The sequence below is a fragment of the Myxocyprinus asiaticus genome, chromosome 50 (genome assembly GCF_019703515.2).
Source record: "Myxocyprinus asiaticus isolate MX2 ecotype Aquarium Trade chromosome 50, UBuf_Myxa_2, whole genome shotgun sequence".
Taxonomy (NCBI): domain Eukaryota; kingdom Metazoa; phylum Chordata; class Actinopteri; order Cypriniformes; family Catostomidae; genus Myxocyprinus; species Myxocyprinus asiaticus.
In genome coordinates this window covers 12130789-12152011 of record NC_059393.1, presented here as the reverse complement: position 1 = coordinate 12152011, position 21223 = coordinate 12130789, and the positions used below count along the sequence as shown (strand labels likewise).

Genomic DNA, 21223 nt, shown 5'->3' with positions numbered 1-21223 from the left:
TATTTTAGTTTGACGATTGTCGATATCACAACAAAGTGCTAAATAATTTAAGTAAACAATGTTTTAAGTTCTCAAGTAAATATTAGGGCTGTTGATTTAATTCAGTGCGATTAATTATATAAAAAATAACGGAAAAAAAAACTGATTAAAAAAAATTGACCTGCTCAAAATATTCCTGGAATGCTGTAATTTCCTCCTCTTCTGTTATTCTGTGCCATATTTGTAGATTTGTATAATAACTTGTAGTGGTTACTAATGTTTGGAATTGAGCAATGCTTGAACCTGCATTACTTTGATTTTTCAATGCACGTGAACTGATCTGAGAGTGCTGCCATGTGCATTTGTTCTGAATCACACACAGACCGTGTTTATCTGTCGTTAAATCACAGCCTTTTGTGGATTAATAATCACATATGACCAACTTGCCATTTTGATGTTATTTTGATTAATTGTGCAGCCCTGAAGGATCGTGAAATTAGTTTACTGATGCGCTCTTTATGAAACTTAATGGCCAAATGAAAGCACATTAAAATCATCAAGATATTCACGATATTGGTCTATTTTACATCGTCTGCAAAATTATCTAGATTATATCGTTAATATTCGATATATTGCCCAGCCCTACTACCATCTGAGAAATTCTAGCTTGAAGTACCACCTGTTTTCAGCAGGGGGCAGTAAGCAAAATTCCAGCTGTTTAGGCATTGTGCAGCACCACACTCGTTTTGCTTGGCACTAGCGTAACCAAAAGATGAGAATGCATTCTTGCGTTCTAACAGCTTCACAGCGCAATTCCGTATGCAGGGATCTCGAGATGTGTTTTACTCAGTTTCAAACTATGACTAACTTGAGACAGCAACTTAAAAACACTGTGTTTATGAAGCAACACAACCTAAGTGAGACGATCCAGAAGTGTCTGTCTGACAACTGTGTACATTCACGCATCCTAAAAAAAGCCCTTATTATAAATCTATTTCGGACAGATTGACAAATTCAACTGAAAAATGGGACTGTTTGCCAATGATAGGCTTATGTTCAATAATTGGAAATAAATAATATATTGACTTAAAAAGCAACGTTTTGTTTTGTTTTATAAATGATTTACTCGATTGCCACAATAACTGAATGCATTTTATTTATCTGAATTGTATATTTATAATATATATTTATAATTATTTAAGTATAGCTGTAATTATTTAGACATTATATATTAAATTATTGTTATTAGAGGGCCTTTCTCAGCAAATATTTATATTTGCAATTAATTAATCACCATCTCATGATTCATTCGATTTAAAAATGTTTATCGATTGACAGCTCTAGTAAATATTCAAGACATGTAAGCTATTAAAACTACAAATAAATATACAAAAGTTATCCAGCCAAGAGTAGCGAGTGTTTTTTTTTTAATGTTTTCTTGTTATTGTTGTTTGATTAATATTAACAACACACTAAACAGCAGTAGGTCTATTATGCTGTATTTTACACTTTAGACATAAATGACTGTGTACATGAATACCTCATCACGATGGGCATTTTCATGCAATTTTGATGTGTAAGTACCGTTTAGGCTTGTATCCACATTACTGAACCTCCGCGAGCGCTCTCAGAGCACACGCACAAACCTCTGTCAGTCACTCAAACAGTGTGCAGATATCGACATCAGGATTGTTCAAATGAATCTCGAGATAATCAGGAAATCGATTTTTTTTTTAAATGTATATTTTTACAGAGACCTAATTAAATCAGAAAGATCTTTTACCTCTTCTTGTTTTGATAACTTCTTTCGAATGGGCATTTCAGAACACAAAAAATGATGATCCATAAAATAAGATTAAAATGTTGTCTGTTTGAATTTGTCTTTTGGTTGTTGCTTTAGTGTTGTTCAGGTTGTGTGTGTTCGCTGCACAAGAAGAGGTGGGTCTGGGTCAGAGTACAGTGTTGTGGTTTTCACACTTTCTCTGTTCGCTTGGCCTTGAAAGGTCTCCAAGTACAAGCCTCTGCTCTTGCACTAAGCAAATTGGAAAGTTCATTACAAGCTAAGAATGAAAGAGAAACAAAGAAGATGTGACCATCTTTGGCTTTCTTTTGCACTTTGATCCAGAGATTGTTCAGAAACTATTTGTTCACACTAGAAGAACATAAAAGTGAGAATTGCAATTTAAGTGTTACCAATGACTAGTGAAGAATCCTGAAAGTGATGCATTATAAAAAGAGTAAGAAAACTCTAATGTGGGACCATGATTTTCTCAACCCACCAATGAAGTCTATCTCAAATCTATCTCCATAAATATCCCCTTTCAGCTTGTTTAGTGACATGATCGTTTCTAGTTTAAGATGTGTACAGATGGATCGACCTTTTCCACGTCGACATAAAGGAGCTCATTGAATCGCCCCATTACCAGGATTAGGCTCTTTTTCGTCTTTGTACGGCTGCTCCCTCTCTAGCCACTGAAATCCCTTTTTTCCCCCAAGTTAGCCAGCATATGGCAGCAGCAGCTCCGATCTCTACAGGCCTCCTTTGTTTATCCTCTTATTGTTGCGGCGCGTAATGACAGTTGTAGGCCGTAGATCGGGGTGGAGGGGTTACTCTACCCCAGGGGAGCGAGGCTGAGCAAGAGAGAGAGGGAGAGGGGAAAGACGGAGACAGACAGCACTGTGGATTATGGAAATATGAATTGATTTTTTATCCTCCTCTCTTGCACTACCCGCTCTGCTAGAATAGTGACTCTAAATGAGGAGGGAACAGACTGGAGGCTGGCACAGAGGGCGGTGGAAAATAAAGTGCGATCTCTCAGCCCCAGAGAATCACCATGGCCCTGGTCACCTACAGCTGCCATTTGGAGCAGCTAGAGCATCGTATATATCTGAATTACGAGGAAGCCATTTCTTGCAAATCAAATGGACAGATGGAAAGTCGAGCATTTATTGCCGTTCTCTCTCAGATCTCTTCCCAAATGTAAAAAACTAAGCAAAAGAAATAAAAAAGCAGATACCGATATTTACAGATTATGTTTTTTTTATATTTATCTTAGTGTTTTTTGTTGTGGTTGCTCACCATAAAACCAAATTTATTTTACCCTTTTGAAGTTATTTTAATGGTTTAGCTCACTGTAAAAAATGTACCTGTAAATTTACAGTAAAATACTAGCAGCAGTGGTTCTAGATGCTTACCGTAATTCTACAGTTTCAAAACCGTTTTCCATTTTACAGCTGTACTGTAATTTTACAGTGAAGTACTTGCAGCTGGGTTTCCAGCTGTTTACTGTAATTCTACAATATAAATACTGTTTTCTATATAAATCCTATTAATATATCTAGTATATAGTGTGTGTGTGTGTGTGTGTGTGTTTATATACAGATGTAGATCAAAAAGATATTGCACTAGATGAAGTGAAAATAGATCAAGGAGAAAGAGATTTTGTTTATTAAAACAAATGTAAAAAAGAGGCGTTATTAAAATATCTCTAATACTGAATCTCAACATAAATTCAAACAGTAAGTCAAGAATCACAACTTGGGGAAAAAAAGCAAAATTGTGCTTGCTTTAAACAACACTGGTACCTTTAAATACTTACTGCCAATAAAATGTAGGAAAAAAAATTAATTTGAAAGAAAAAAAAGTGAAAAGTGCAAAGTCCAATGAGATGAACCAGTGCATGAATAAACCTTAACAAGAAGCATAAATATAAGGCAATATGTCACACCAACTCTGGTCAGATCTGGCAAGGAGTCTGAGAGGAAAACATTGAGAAGAACGTGTTAGTGACTAAATATATAGCACTTGGCAAAAGCCAGTGATCATATACTCAAACACATGGTTTTTAAATGAGACAGAAAATGAACAGTTTAGTTTATTAATTTTATTCTAAACATAGAGAATAAATTAGGGTATATGTTTATTATAAGAGAGAGAACGAGACACAAAACATCAGCTTGACAGAAGGGTGGTCAAGACAAGACAAGAGACAGTATAGCTGTGTGTGAAAGTGAGTGTGTTTTTCTTTTAGTCAGAGAGGAGAGAATAAGTAAATGAATGAGTGTGTGTCTGTATGCAAGTTTTTTGAGAAAGACTGCAGGAGAGAGAGAGAGAGAGAGAGAGAGAGAGAGAGAGAGAGAGCGCGCACGCGCGCATCTCTATCAGCTCCCTAGTTCAGTAGTCTGGGCACTGATCAGGGAGTCTGCCATTTTTTGGGCTGTCTTAATTGCAAAATTGTTCAAGTGCACTGAAATGTTTGCTCCCTAAAAAAAATTCCACAATGCACCGTAAAAAACATGGAGTATCTTTGCTCACTATGTTCTCTTACTGGAAATGTCATCATGTCTTCTGATGTCTCAAGTCGTTAGATGAAGAGCACAAGTGTAAAACTATAAGTCCAAGCCTTATTTTCTCTTTAAAAGAGATATTGTATGTAATGTCTTTCATTTATTATTACCACGAAAGTGAAACAATCTTTTAAATATTTGAGATGTTAAAAGAAGTTTTAAAATGCACTCCAACTGTATATATTTTTATTTCTTTATTTATGCCATTGTCTGTTATAATAACACTGTACATTTGAATATCTTCAATGAAAATGAATGATAGTGTCATTATTACAGTGATGGTGCTGATTAATAACAGCTGTGCTTGAATGCACGAGCTCGTTATCGTGTCTCAGATGATTGAGTCATTAGTGTCCCAATATTCAGTGGATGAACACCCTTACCAGTGCCTGAATTAGTGTTCACGATATACTGATTCATGACAGAGGGAGCTGAGAGAGAGGAGAGAGAGAGAGAGAGAGAGAGAGAGAGATCAGTTGATTCCATATGTGCATGAGAAAGTATTGTAAGCAGAATAAGTATATTTGAGAGTTTATGAATTCAGATGAGAGGTGGTATCTAAATTCCACTCTATCAGGAAGCTGGAGCACTAATGTGAGTGTTAGTGGGCAATGAAGTTTACATACCCAGACAAAATCCCACACAAAATCTGAGATTTTTCAGGAGAGAGGCAACTTTGGGGTTGACAGTGGCAGACTTCTTATTAACAAGCTTTCCAGTCTTCTTTGACACCACCTTACCTTTGCAGGTCTTCGAGCCTCTTTCAGGGTTTATCGCGATGAAGCATCTAAGGGTATTAGAATAAAAAAACAAAACATAACATATACTAATTGTTCACAACAGCAACGTTTTAATTTACATTTGAAAGAGAGACCTCACACAGTCTGCATCTGATGAGTTTAAATATTGAATTAAATATATATTTAATGAATTAGGGAGCAGCAAAGAAAAAACAAAACAAAGCAAATTATATGGTGAATAAAACACCTTTGAATGAATTCCAACGTGCAGCATGTCTCCTCTTGATACTGAAGATTGAAGACATAGTATATAGACGATGAACGATGTAGTACATTTGTTTATGATGTTCCCTTACTGTGTCAGTTTGTAACAAAGTTTACAGTTTCCTTGATTGGAACATATTGTGCCTCATTTTCTCCAAGACAAACCGGAACTGGCACCACATGGTTAAAAGTACACTTGAAATAGGTTTTTCGTTTCTGGTCTTTAATAAGTACCAGTGAATTGTAAGTCTGAAAGAGGTCGTCACTTTGCAAAAAATCCATAAAAGCACATATGTCTCTTTCAGCTAGCTACAATACAGAAACTTTTCTCTCAACTTGAGAAGTAAGTGTTCCTTAATCATGTCATGTATTTCTTGAAAGTGACTAACAATTGTTTGAACTACAGACAATGGAAGTGGACATTTAGATTGTAATTTGAGAAAAAATAAAGCAAGATGTCTCAAAAACAGTGCTTCATCCACACATTCTGGACAGACGTCTTGTTCCATACTATGGCTATCATCACATGGAGCCCCATGTGGTACTTCAGACTGGTGGTCAGAGCACTCAGGCATGCCACTGGGATGTGCAACCGAAACAATCAGATTTCCCTCTGAACAATCGCGATGTTTCCTAGATAAGTGTGTAGTAAATGTGGACACATTTGAAAATACTTTGCCACATCGCTGAAATGGACACGAAACCATTTTCCCCTCCTTAATTTAGATGTCGGTACAAGCTCTTCGATGTCTCACACCTGACCCAACATAACTCAACAACACGTTAGCTCAAATGAGGTGAAGGACCTAGAACTAAAATCAGGTTGGCCCTCTCTGTGTCTATAGCTGTGAGTATTAAAGGCTTCAAACTTTCGAAAGGTTTTGTTGCAACCAGGCAGAGCACAATTAAAAGTTACAGTGGCAACATGAATGTGAATTCGCATGTGCCTCACAAATGCACAGATGGCACTGCATGTGTGTGCACAAAGTTTGCAAGTATACATGACACTAATATTAGATGACTTTCACGACATGTAATGCACCACAAATACATGCAAATCAAGTTAAGGGTTCTTACAAAAGAAAACCGAACTAATTGTGAAATATTATCTCATTTATCAAGCAAAGAATTAGCCATGTTAACTGGAGAACACGGGCTAGCGAGATGCCTAAACCATGTGAGCCGAGCAGCGCAGTCAAAAAGATATCGCAAGAAAAAATAATTTTACAAGTTGGGTGTAACATATCAAAAAACAATAAAGTAAGAAATAAACTAACCTTGTAATGTCCTTCATTTGCACTCAAAGCAGACAGAGAGCATTAGAGGAAACTTGTGAAGAAATGTCAGTGATTGCTTTCTCTAGTGAGAGGAAGATTCTTGCTGAGGACACTGCCCTGCCCCATGTGCTCCTGTTTACAGAGCAAGAATGTACAGGTGCATCTCAATAAATTAGAATGTCGTGGAAAAGTTCATTTATTTCAGTAATTCAACTCAAATTGTGAAACTTGTGTATTAAATAAATTCACTGCACACAGACTGAAGTAGTTTAATTCTTTGGTTCTTTTAATTGTGATGATTTTGGCTCACATTTAACAAAAACCCACCAATTCACTATCTCAAAAAATTAGAATACCAATCATAAGACCAATAAAAAAAAAACATTTTTAGTGAATTGTTGGCCTTCTGGAAAGTATGTTAATTTACTGTATATGTACTCAATACTTGGTTAGGGGCTCCTTTTTGCTTTAATTACTGCCTCAATTCGGCGTGGCATGGAGGTGATCAGTTTGTGGCACTGCTGAGGTGGTATGGAAGCCCAGGTTTCTTTGACAGTGGCCTTCAGCTCATCTGCATTTTTTGGTCTCTTGTTTCTCATTTTCCTCTTGACAATACCCCATAGATTCTCTATGGGGTTCAGGTCTGGTGAGTTTGCTGGCCAGTCAAGCACACCAACACCATGGTCATTTAACCAACTTTTGGTGCTTTTGGCAGTGTGGGCAGGTGCCAAATCCTGCTGGAAAATGAAATCAGCATCTTTAAAAAGCTGGTCAGCAGAAGGAAGCATGAAGTGCTCCAAAATTTCTTGGTAAACAGGTGCAGTGACTTTGGTTTTCAAAAAACACAATGGACCAACACCAGCAGATGACATTGCACCCCAAATCATCACAGACTGTGGAAACTTAACACTGGACTTCAAGCAACTTGGGCTATGAGCTTCTCCACCCTTCCTCCAGACTCTAGGACCTTGGTTTCCAAATGAAATACAAAACTTGCTCTCATCTGAAAAGAGGACTTTGGACCACTGGGCAACAGTCCAGTTCTTCTTCTCCTTAGCCCAGGTAAGACGCCTCTGACGTTGTCTGTGGTTCAGGAGTGGCTTAACAAGAGGAATACGACAACTGTAGCCAAATTCCTTGACATGTCTGTGTGTGGTGGCTCTTGATGCCTTGACCCCAGCCTCAGTTCATTCCTTGTGAAGTTCACCCAAATTTTTGAATCGATTTTGCTTGACAGTCCTCATAAGGCTGCGGTTCTCTCGGTTGGTTGTGCACCTTTTTCTTCCACACTTTTTCCTTCCACTCAACTTTCTGTTAACATGCCTGGATACAGCACTCTGTGAACAGCCAGCTTCTTTGGCAATGAATGTTTGTGGCTTACCCTCCTTGTGAAGGGTGTCAATGATTGTCTTCTGGACAACTGTCAGATCAGCAGTCTTCCCCATGATTGTGTAGCCTAGTGAACCAAACTGAGAGACCATTTTGAAGGCTCAGGAAACCTTTGCAGGTGTTTTGAGTTGATTAGCTGATTGGCATGTCACCATATTCTAATTTTTTGAGATAGTGAATTGGTGGGTTTTTGTTAAATGTGAGCCAAAATCATCACAATTAAAAGAACCAAAGACTTAAACTACTTCAGTCTGTGTGCATTGAATTTATTTAATACACGAGTTTCACAATTTGAGTTGAATTACTGAAATAAATTAACTTTTCCACGACATTCTAATTTATTGAGATGCACCTGTATTTGCAGGAACAAACACCTTTACTGTTGGCAAAAGGCTGTAAATTTACAGTAATTGCATATTTTGTGGATAATTTACTGTAATTTTACAGAATTGAACTGTACATTGAAATAACAGTATTGTATTGTATGAAATTGACTGTATTTTTTGGAAAAGTTGCTAGTTATAAGGCATGAGACAGAAGACAAGAAAACTTTTATTGATCCCTGTGGTGATATTACAGTTGAATTCAGAAGTTTACATTAGGTTGAAGTTATTAAAAAAAAAATTTAACCACTCCACAGATTTCATATTAGCAAACTATAGTTTTGGCAAGTCATTTAGGACATCTACTTTGTGCATGACACAAGTCGTTTTTCCAACAATTGTTTAGAGACAGATTGTTTCACTTTTAATGGACTATATCACAAGTCCAGTGGGTCAGGTGTTTACATACACTAAGTTAACTGTGCCTTTAAGCAGCTTGGAAAATTCCAGAAAATTATGTCATGCCTTTAGGCAATTAGCTTCTGATAGGATAATTGGCTAATTGGAGTCAATTGGAGGTGTACCTATGGATGTATTTTAAGGCCTATCTTCAAACTTAGTGATTCTTTGCTTGACATCATGGTAAAATCAAAAGAAATCAGCCAAGACCTCAGAAAAAAAATTGTGGACCTCCACAAGTCTGGTTCATCCTTGGTAGCAGTTTCAAAACACCTGAAGGTACCACGTGCATCTGTACAAACAATAGTATGCAAGTATAAACACCATGGGACCACACAGCCATCATACCGCTCAGGAAGGAGACGCATTCTGTCTCCTAGAGATGAACGTAGTTTGGTGCGAAAAGTGCAAATCAATCCCAGAACAACAGCAAAGGACCTTGTGAAGATGCTGGAGGAAACAGGTAGACAAGTATCTATATCCACAGTAAAATGAGTCCTACATCGACATAACCTGAAATGCTGCTCACCAAGGAAGAAGCCACTGCTCTAAAACCGACATAAAAAAGCCAGACTACAGTTTGCAAGTGCACATGGGGACAAAGATCTTACTTTTTGGAGAAATGTCCTCTTGTCTGATGAAACAAAAATTGAACTGTTTGGCCATAATGACCATCGTTATGTTTGGAGGAAAAAGGGTGAGGCTTGCAAGCCGAAGAATACCATCCCAAACGTCAAGCATGGAGTGGCAGCATCTTGTTTTGGGGGTGCTTTGCTGCAGGAGGGACTGGTGCACTTCACAAAATAGATGGCATCATGAGGAAGGAAAATTAAATGGATATATTGAAGCAACATCTCAAGACATCAGCCAGGAAGTTAAAGCTCTGTTGCAAATGGGTTTTCCAAATGGACAATGACTCCAAGCATACCTCCAAAGTTGTGGCAAAATGGCTTAAGGACAACAAAGTCAAGGTATTGGTGTGGCCATCACAAAGCCCTGACCTCAATCCGATTGAAAATTCTGTCTGGAAGAATGGGACAAAATTTCAGCAATTTATTGTGAGAAGCATGTTGAAGGCTAACCAAAATATTTGACCCAAGTTAAACCATTAAAAGGCAATGATACCAAATACTAACAAAGTGTATGTAAACTTCTGACCCACTGGGAATGTGATGAAAGAAATAAAAGCTGAAATAAATAATTCTCTCTACTATTATTCTGAGATTTCACATTCTTAAAATAGTGATCCTAGCTGACCAAAGACAGGGAATGTTTTCTACTATTAAATGTCAGGAATTATGAAAAACCGAGTTTAAATGTATTTGGCTAAGGTGTATGTAAACTTCTGACTTCAACTGTAGGTGCAAAATAGCAGCAACGTTCAACATGAAGTGCACTAAAAAGACCCCTATAGACCCCTGTATGTCAGTACAGTGTGAGACAGAACACAGAGCGCAATGCCATTACATTCATAGTGCAAGGTGTTAGTTCTTTATTATAAAACTGATAATTTTGGCTCTGAAATCTCATTGGATGAACCACATTCAAAGCTATTGTTAAGTGGGAGAAATACGCTCACCTGTGACTCCACCATAATTAATGTCTATATTAGGGCTGCACAAATACAAAATTTGTTTCCCGAGATACCAATATCCGATTATTTAGAACATCATCTGCTGATACGGATACAGATTGTTACGTGGTTCTGCTTTTTTATGCTACCTTGTTTCAATTAACTGATTACTAATTTCACAAAAGAAATTTAAATAACTTTATTTGAATGTTTTTTTTATTTATTTTTTTTATTTCCTTTTGACAGGAAATAATCAGCCCTGATCATCGGCCGATGTCCGATTGGACAGAAAGTAGTTGTTATCGGCAGAGACCGATGTTTGGCCGATACATTAACCTTCTTATTGTGTTAAATCAGGACCGTTTACTGTTCGCTGACATTTTTGACCAGCAACAGTACAGGTGTAATTTTAAGAAATTATAATATGAATAAAATTATGCTCTTCTTTTGGGATTTTATGTTTCAAGTCTTATTAACCAAAAAAAATCTACATTTCATTGCATATGCAAATAAGCAAATTCATTATCAAATTTATTTACTTCACTACAGTAAAAATCTAGTTGAAACATGAAGAAAATATGAACATTTCTCATGTATTGGGGGCAGATTGCTGCTATCTGGTGAAAAAAGAAAAATAACATGACTTGAAAATCATGTTATAACAATAATAGCCAGTAGAATGCAGCCACCTCTGTTTAGTAATTCTAAATTTTTGCATTTGGATATATATTTAGACATTATCAAACTATTATTTGTCAAAGTTCAGCTTTTTTTTTTTTTTAAGTGTCAGAAGGATGCCGTTTTTTTCTGGAAGGTAAGACTCCCTCATCTAAGCCTAAACTTTCCCATAGTAGAATAGGTAAACTTTCTTACATTGGGGTCAGACTCAGGCTTATGTGTGTGTGTGCTGCATTTTGGGTGTGTCATGTTCTCACCACCTCATTTATGTGTGTGTATTCTGAATTGTGGCTGATTTGCATAATTTTATTTGACAAAATAAAAATAAAAATTGCTGTGCTTAATAGTGTCATCTGTGTGTGTGTGTGTGTGTGTGTGTGTGTGTGTGTGTGTGTGTGTGTGTGCATGCGTGCGCATGTTTTGCACTCAGCATGTCTGTGTGTGTTTGTTCTGTATTGTGGCTGATTTATAGATTGTTTTAACAAATAAAAAATAATTGCTCATGTTTTGTCTTTCCCATTCATTTCCTGTGGTCGGTCAGTTTTGACTGCGAACAGTAAAGGTGTCACTTTTTTTAAAGACCACTTAGACTTATATAATCAAGTCGAATTTTTTGTATGTGTTCAGATGGCAAGTGAAGGAAAAGTCACTAAGTCTTTTGCTGCTCAGATAAAGGAAATTTTTATTACATCAGAAAAATGTATTTAGGTAAAAATGACCAAACAGTATAGGAAGGTTAATGCATCTCTAGTCTATATTAATGTAACAAGCCTACATTTAGGCTAATGAAGTAGGCTGTGTTACTTGGTTTAAGAATTTTTTGTGATTATTAATGTATTCATTTATTTACTGTTCATTGGTCTCTTATTATATTGCTGTTGCAGCTGTTTATGACAAGAAGCCACGAGGTCATGCATTAAATTAGGCTTAGGGTTAAGCAGGACCAGATATCCTGCATTTAGCAGGTAATCATATTGTCGTTTATCTCTCTTGAAACCCAAATTTAACATGTAGACTTGACCTTTACATGCGAATCCTTGAGACTTACACATTTCTCCAGCATAGCTTTGTATTCCAAAGGGAATAATTCAATGCTAACATCACATTCCAAGCCACCAGCAGAGTGTGTTTGACCTGATGGATGTTGGAGAGACTTGCAGAAGCCTCCAGATGTCACCTGGTCCTCCATCTCCTTAGTTAGGCAGTGAACCGGCATGCTGAGTGAAGCAACAGCTCATGTAACAAAGTGAGAAACTGCATCCCCAGAGCCTTGCAGGGCAAATATTTGTCTAGCTTTGACACAATGTACAATCATATGCCCCAAGCCTGACACTTCATGATTGGTAGCCTTTCCCCCCGACTCACCCCCTCCTTTGCAAGACACGCACCAGCACCCCAGGGGTAAGGACAGCCAGTGGAGCATCATCAAGGAGCATGAATACAGCCGGTGTGGTGATGCCTATCTTTTCAAGGCTTTAACACTGAGGGCAAGTGAGAGATGAGCTGTTATTGAGGAGAACATTGTTGAACCTAGAGGAACAAAGCTGACAGCGATTCTACACATGACCCCCAAACTCATGGGGTATCCCTTATTCATCTAATTTCTGAGATGTTTCTTGCATTTCTTTGAGCCCAGGAGGTCTCCAGGGCCCGCCCAGAGTGTAATGTGAAGCCCGGTCCCGGTTTGCTGGCCTTTCTGTCAGGCCCAACTACACACCCTCACTGAGGCCACAGTGTTACCCATGGTGCCTGATTACTATGACTTCTGCATTACACTGGATGTCTCAGACATGGTCTTATTCATCAAGAAAGTGACAGCTTACAGCCATTTAAAAAAAAAAAAAAAAAAAAAGGATCTCACGTCCTCTTCGAATGTGGAACAGGATGATTGATGGTCATGTGTCTCTTTTACTTCCCTCTCCTGCCACAGTTTCAGTCCAGCTAGTGAACTGAAATTAAGAACTTGTACAGTGACCTCCCATTTTTCTAGTCTTTGCGCATTCATGCTGTTCCACATATTCAAATATGTGAAGCAGTAAGTTGAAATATACCTGAGAAAACTTGGAGCTTGTACCTCCCACAAACCATATGATGCAATACTAGATGCACATCACGCTATAACCCTCAATAGAGGAAGGAAATGCTTTTCATTACAGCTCTAGCTGTCGTTGACTAAAATTGGAGGATGTCCTGGTTTGGTGGAGCTTATCTAGAGAGGAAGATATACAGAGACAGAGAGAGCGTGAGCGTGAGGGGGTGGTGACTCCACACGCTTGATGTAGCTTCTAGCCACAGCTGAAAGAGAGAGAGAATGAGCAAGCGATCGCGTGGTCCAATGGGAGTTGACAGCTTAAACGCAGAAAATCCCCCAGGCCAGTTGGCACTCAATTAATGATGTTTCTGGCTCTGAGATTCTCGGGCATATGTAGCTGAATCTCGACTTGGCCCAGTAGAATATCAGTTGTGTATTCTTAAAAACAAAAACTGCTCACCCATTACGTTAATGTATTCATCGCTGAGAGTTTTGGAGGATGATATATCGTCCTGAGTTTGCTTTTGAAATTAAGCAAAACCTTTTTTTATTTGCACATAGTTTTAGTAGCTTATTAATGGTGCTTGTGCATTCTTAAGATTGGGGATTTGAGCAAACCCCTTACCTAAAGTATTAAAATTTACTGCATAACTCATCTTGCACCATTTGTTCTACAGGCATGAGTGATCATGAGTAGAGGTGCGCTATAGTTTTTCTAAGTGGTCAGACTTGCGAGTTCTGCCTGGCCAGCAATGAAACAGACAAAAAAAAACATCACAGACTTACATTGAAGGAGGGACACAAGCCATATCTAGGGACCATAATATCAGAGACTTAGGGCTGGGCTCCTAGCGATTTGCTAACAACCACCCAAAACACCTGATCAACCACATATTCCACTAATAACCACTTAAAACACAAATGCATAGCAACACCCTGGCAATCACCCACAACACCCTAGCCTCATGGTGGCGAGATTTGCATGGTTAAGGACCTTTCACATTATCTCCAATTTTTTTTTAAATCTACTAGATTTCAGTTCAGATTCGTTAAGTTTCTTGTAAGTGATCATGTTTTCAATTGAATAAATTGGATGTATACTCTCTCAATTGAAAACAGGCTTTTTTGGGGGAAAAAACCTATTTTGAAGGATTATTCTTTATTCACATTTCACTATTTTTGTCTCAGGAGTGTTTTCTTTTCTCTAACATATCTTGTATGTTTAGCATTATAAATCTGTTGTTTCCAGTGACCAAAGGCCTAGTGAAGTTCATGTTGGAAGGCTTGGGGTGCTTAGTGTGGAGGATCTGGATCCAGTCCGCCCCGTGTCACATCCCAGTGGTCCTGTCATGCACTTGTCAGTTCTTTAAATGGGCAGAGGATCAATACATCACCTGCTACTTTTCCTTAAGCACTTTCATACAGACAGCGTGTTTGCGCAGGAAAGAAATAACCTCTGTGCCAGCACACCAAATATTAGCTTCTAACCACCTAAGGATCAGCCGCAAAAAGAAAAGGAAGACGAGGGCTAAAGAAGAGAAATCAACCACCTCCCACTCTGCTCAGCTCTTTTCAAGTGAAAATGTAATGCCCTGTGTCAGTTTGAAACTCTGGAAGAGCAACCCCTTTAGTGCTTTGCCTCGGTCCAGGGGCAAAGTCGGCACTTATAAAAGATGCGTAGCACAGGGTCAAAAGCAGCAAGCCAGGAGCATATGATTAAAATGTAATGAAAGGAATCTCGGTTGGAGATTCAAGGGTCCAGCGAAGGCAGAAGATTATTTTATCCCCATTGATGTGCTGTTACATCATGCCCTGGTGCTGATTTAGAGTACAGGCTTTAAGCGCCTAAGAGTTTTACGACCATATTTTGGGGCAGAGATGGCCTTATGTGCTGATCTGGGATCAGGTATTTCTAAGCTTCATGTAAACTATTTTTGAAGAGCTTGTCATTGTACAGCTCATACACACCGCTTTATCCACAGTAATTTGTTAGGTTAAAACCAGTTTCTGTTGTCTCTATTTTTGTTGAATAATAAAGAAAAACCTTTTTGTTTTTTCACTAAATATAGTGCTGAATCCTAATTCATATACTTGTATTAAGTACATTATATTATGGTATCTAACAAATATTACATTTTCATAAACCTAACTCACCGTGCTCAGAACTGTTCGGCTTGAAGGTGGAAAAGGGGCTATTGAGAATTTTGAGTTTCACACTGGTAAACATGACTTAAGCGGTCCCCTAAATGACGCACCATACATGTTTACAACTGGTATCAAAATGGCTCTCAGGTGATCCGATCACATGTGGTCAGGCGAGACACATCACGTTTTACACCAGGTCACTTAAATGCATCTCCTGTGACCACTTGTGTTCTGTTTTCGAGGGTAGGGTCTCTGATTTTATGATGACATACATCAGTCACTTTGTCAGTGTGTTACTGTATGACATTAAAGCTAAAAAAAGTCAAAAAAGACAAAGAAAGCACAAAGAAATCTGCACGCTATTTCTCCCAGATGCATCTGAAATTTTAATTTAAGCACAAATGCAACATTTCAAGTAGAATTCTGTTATCTTTGTGGATTACCTTTATTAAAGGAGCTTCAGATGTTGTGCTTCTCATCTGGGTTGTTATCAAACATACTGAAGAAGATCAGTGAAGTTCTCACGCTTGTGTAATTGTGTACATTTTCCGTTTGGACGGTTATTTCCTTTTTAAGCCACTCTTAAAGGGATAGTTAACCCAAAAATGTTAATTCTCTCATTATTTACTCACCCTCATGATATCCCAGGTGTCTATGACTTTCTTCACCAGAACACATTTGAAGAAAAATAGAAAAATATCTTAGCTCAGTAGGTCTTTAAAATGCAAGTGAATGGAGATTTCTCTTTTGAAGCTCCAAAAATCACAGACAGTCAGTATAAACGTCATCCATACGAAACCAGATATTAAATTAATGTCTTATAAAGTGACACCATCGCTTTTGGTGCGAAAAAGATCAATATTAAAGAACTTTTTTTAAACTCTAAATCATGCTTCCGTGCAGGAGCGGTATACGCATGTGACGTAATCGCATTGGCATTTGAAACACACTGATGCATGTGCGTCACAGCCGGAAGAGCAGCACTGTTTACAAGTGAGGAGGAGGAGTGCTGTCCAGTAGCTTGGTTGGTTTTGGTTTAGATCTGTTGTTATCTGTTTGTTTACTCACAATGGTGTGTTTGTGTACTTATCCTGGATGTCTCTACCGTGGAGAACATGAGATTACTTCTGTGCGGATACATCACATGAGAGACTGCTTGGACTCCACCCTCTTGTGAACCTTGCACTCACGTTGGATTATTGTTAAAAAGTATGTCAATATTTATATTTTTTCACACCAAAAGCGATCGTGTCGCTTTAGAAGACATTGATTGAACCGCTGGAGTCATATCGATGACATTTATGCTGACTGTTTGTGATTTTTGGAGAGTCAAAAGAGAAATCTCCATTCACTTGCATTTTAAGGACCTACTGAGCTCAGATATTTTTCTATTTTTCAAATGGTTCTGGTGAAGAAAGAAAGTCATACACACCTGGGATATCATGAGGGTGAGTAAATAATGAGAGAATTTTCATTTTTGGGTGAACTATCACTTTAACCGGCAAAGTTTGAACTCTTGTTTTAGTGCAGCGGTTGATTGACAGGTGAGGTGTTGTGCTTCACTGCTGTCCTGAATGCATCAGGAAAGATTTGCATTTACACCTTAAATGCAATGTGGTCACGTGTTTTTTTTTTTGTGATCCAATCACAAAATGTTTTCGACTCTGTATATCTGTGTTAAGTGCTGACCCCATGTGATCAGATCACCCGAAACACATCTTATTACCAGGTGTGGTGTAAATGGGGTCACTATACATTTACACTATCGCTATGCACTAGGCCATCTATTGCATGAATTGTCAGTGTAGTATTGTTTCAAATGGAACACTAACCTTTTTTTACTACATGGAAACATTCACTATTTTTCAGCTGATTAGCTGTGTTGCCGGTAGTTTAGCACGTTAGCCTACTTCATTCCACCACATATATCAAATAACGTACAAATTCACACAGTGAGGTGATGGTAAAGCATTCAACTCACATTTGCATGGTCCTGTCTTAACAGAATTTTTTATAGTTTCTACATTCACAGCCAGGTATCCCCACCCCTTTTGCTGCGTAGGGCAAGCTGTGACTGCTGAGTGCATGAAGTGTCCAACAGTTTTATTTTTGTTGGTTAAGAAGTACAGTCATCCAGGTACCCATAGTACTTTTCTTTACGTTGCATTTTTCAGGGTGAACACTCAACTCACAATGCTTATACTACAAAATGGTACTGAATAGTTCAGAAGTATGCGGGACGCAGCTTTTGCTTGGTCTTTATGTTCATGTATCTTGGAATTGCAATAATTATTGCTTGGCTTTAAGGCCACGATAGTAAGAGAGAGAAATCGTAGGACTTAATTGGGGTTTCGGGCTACAGTGAATACTGACCTGTGGGGAGATTGGTTTTGAACCTGTCACTGGGATCTCAGTGCCGTCAGCATGGTGGCTCTGCCAGTCTTTCTCTCTTTCTGAGACACACACACACACACACACACACACACACACACACACACACACACACACACACACACACACACACACACACACACACACACACACACACACACACACACACACACACACACACACACACACACAATCACACTTCTCCCCTGCTGGAGACAGTTCCATAGTGCCGTGTAGACCTGCTGGCTGGCAGAATTTTTAAAGAGCATGGAGGTTTAAAGACAGAAACCCCTAGGGAGGAATCCCACCAGCTTGGAGAGGGAAAGGGGGAGTTTGCTATCTCTCTCTCTTTCTGTCTTTCTCTTGCCTTATCTCACTTTTCTTTCCTATCTCCGTCTGTTGGTCTGTCTGACTGGATGCCTGCCTGTCTATTTCTCTCATTCTAATGCTTTATATTCTTTTCTCTCACTTTCCTTTCTTCTGCCTCTTTCTCTCCTGTTCTTTACCGCTTTCTTTCTCAGCGCATATTTCTTGCACTCCCCCCCAGCCCCCCTTTCACTTAGTATTGACAGAATAAAGAAATGCTTTTCACTCGCTCACCCAGAGCACCGCTTATTTACCACTCACAACATCTTTCTATTTCTCTCTTTTCTCCCTCTCAGTCTTGCTGTTACAATCTAAATGTTCAGCTCAAACATTTACGTCACCTAGAAACATTGGCTACATTCATACTGCAGTTAAATATGGACCCCCCCCCCTTTTGGATGACATGTGTGACCAGCAAATTTCACATTGAATCTGACATTTTCAGTTCCGATCTGGGCCTCTTTCATAAATGGAAATCAGATACCTCTACTAAAAAGACCAGCTTAACCAGCATGCTATTCCCATGCGAGTTTCGGCTGGTTTATGCTGGCTAGTGCTGGTTTGGTGTTGGTCGGCTGGTTTATGCTGGTTAGTGCTGGTTTGGTGTTGGTCTTACAGGTGGACCAGAATAGCCATGTTTTTCACCAGCAAAACCCATCTGGTGAAGCTGGTCGACCAGTATGGTCATTCTGATGAAGCCAGTTAAGCTTGTTTGTTAAGTCTGGTGGGAACAACAGCACACCAGCATCCCACGCTGGGGGACCAGCACCCAGAACCAGTATTGCTGATCTTTTCAGCAGGGACATATCTGTTTTTTTGCAATGAGACTTCAGTGTAAACAGTCAGGTAAAATTTAATGCTTTTTTAATATAATATCTAACTCTTTTATAATGTCTTTATTATTATAATGTTCACCTTTTTTTGGTGTGCATTTTGATGGCAACCTCTACTGCACATCAGTTTTGCGAACTTGGCCTTTTTTGTTTTTTCTGATGAACATACCAGGGTAGTGTGTTTCACACATGCAGGTCAGTTTAGGAGTACTGCCTTTTCACACCAGTGTCTTATATTGGCAACACATCGGCAAAAGGTCATGTACAATTCACAAAAAAAATAACAACCGTCACTTTGGCTGGTGGCTTGAACGTATCCATTTTGCAGAAGCTGAATGTAGCCCAGTGCTGTGCTACTGTCTAAGAGCAGCCCATCCCCTGATATCTGCCACTGCTGATGACAATGCTAAATCTGCTGCTTGCATCCAGCCCATGAGAAGCTCCATTCCTCTGCAGGGAGTTCTGGAAGGGAGCGGTAGCATCTCCCACTAGCGTGGGGCTGTTATAAATGCTGGTGGTGGAGCAGAGGGAGAGAGAGAAAGAGAGACAGAGGAGAGGTTGTGATTGCAGGCCTCCGCAGTGGGACCATGGGGGAATGGAGACTGCTGTCTCACTGAGTGATATCCCTGTCTCAACAGTAAATAAATAATACAGCCTGCAGAGTTCACCCTGCCTCCTCCAGTGAGTTGTAAATGCATTAGCTGTTTTATATTCTTTTGTCTTGGGAAAATGGTTGGGAGGGAGGCAGGAAAAGGGAAAAAACAGTACAACCGAACAACAGGAACGATAGCATCTCACGTTCCAGCTTTTCACACGATCCGAATCTCCTCCCTGAGCTCGCTTTGGCATAGTCCCCAGATCACCTGGATGAATGGTAATAAAAGAGCGAGAAGAAACAAGGTGCGTAATGCACATGTGTACAGCAGTTCTTCTACTAAGACCTTGAGGAGAATCGTGAGAAAGTTTCACTTGGGTTCTAGGAGCTCAGTGGCTTGGTTTTAACGGATGTAAATGGATTTGAAAATACACTTAAAGTCAACATGAAATCAAAATTTACTTCATTTTCTTTCTTAACACATGCTCCTGTTCTTATTGTGAAAGATTAATTGGTACACGATGTTCCAAAGAAGAAGAATCTTGTATCAAATGCAACTTGTCCAAATCTAAATCGACTTTACTTTTCGACTGACATCACCGAGACGTCTTATACTGTATGTTAGCCACTCCCCTCCAACTACCTGTCATATAGGAACTTTTCACTATCCAGTTAATTTCCCAGTCCTCCCCTTTGTTTTTGTTGGGTTTTTTTCACTTCGAATGTCTTGTTTGAGCATCATTGCATGTCCTGTTTCACTACTGTTTCAAAGTAAATACGTTACGTTACAGAAGTAAAATGAACTCTAACTTTAATGAAATTAGCTAAAGCTGATTGTGGTTTTGCACAATATACATTTTCTTTTTGCTGTGGAGCAAGACACAGGTTTTTAACACATCTTTGCCATATCAGCGCTCTTAATTATAGCTTTCCTTGCATTTATCTAATCCTTTAGACACTGATTCCCCCTGACACACTGTTCCTGACATCATGAATGCATTCGTTCAGCTGCATGCCATTACTAATATTGCCTTTCGTCTAGTCCAAGTGCAATTTCCAGTGTGAAATTCATTGCTAGTTCCCCTAAAGCGACTGAGATTGACAGCAGAGACCAGTGTTGACTGGCGGAAATCAGATGAGGCCAGCATGGGACCTACAACTTCAGCATCTGCGAAGCAGACAATTTTATTTGCATAGCGTCCGTTTGCATACGCTACTGAAAAAAAAAGTGTGGCGCAGCTTGGCATAAACACTCAGGGGAAGCGCCTATAGGAGTTAATGATAGTAGCAGTCACATACGGCGTGGATGTTTCTGCCGCTGCCAACGTTCCTCTCTTGCCTGCCAGAGCCTTCAATCTCCTTGCCACTCTCTGCATCACATACTAACTCTCTCATTCTGTCTTCCCCCATCACCACCATCGCCTCCCACTGAGGAAAAAAACAACCAGTCATCATCTGCGACGTGTCTGCATATATGCAAGTAAAACAGACACACTTGCAGGCTAGCACACATTAAAAGAATTCAATCTAAATTTCTACTCCCAAACAAACAGCAACTTGTATGGCTATGGTGTTGCACATGGTCACATATCACATGTCACATTTGAACTACCCAGTCATCCCCAAACACACACACCGTTCCTTTGAATGGTGGCAACCTTTTATACTTTGAAAAGGGGATCATTGCAGTTCCACATAGCTAGGCTACAGTACAGGACTGGCCAGATGTGGCTAACCCATGTGACATAGAGCTGGCTCTGGAAATCCATATGCTGATGGTGCGAGGACTCTCCCTCTGGGGGTGTGCAGGAAGATAAAGCCCTTAAGGCAGG

General features: G+C 39.1%; 1 protein-coding gene across 4 annotated transcripts in view; it reads left to right on the top strand.

Moving 5' to 3' along the window:
* The window catches only part of LOC127439280 (DENN domain-containing protein 1B-like), a 143680-nt gene that overhangs the window by 50773 nt on the left and 71684 nt on the right, over nucleotides 1-21223 (top strand). The window lies entirely within an intron of this gene.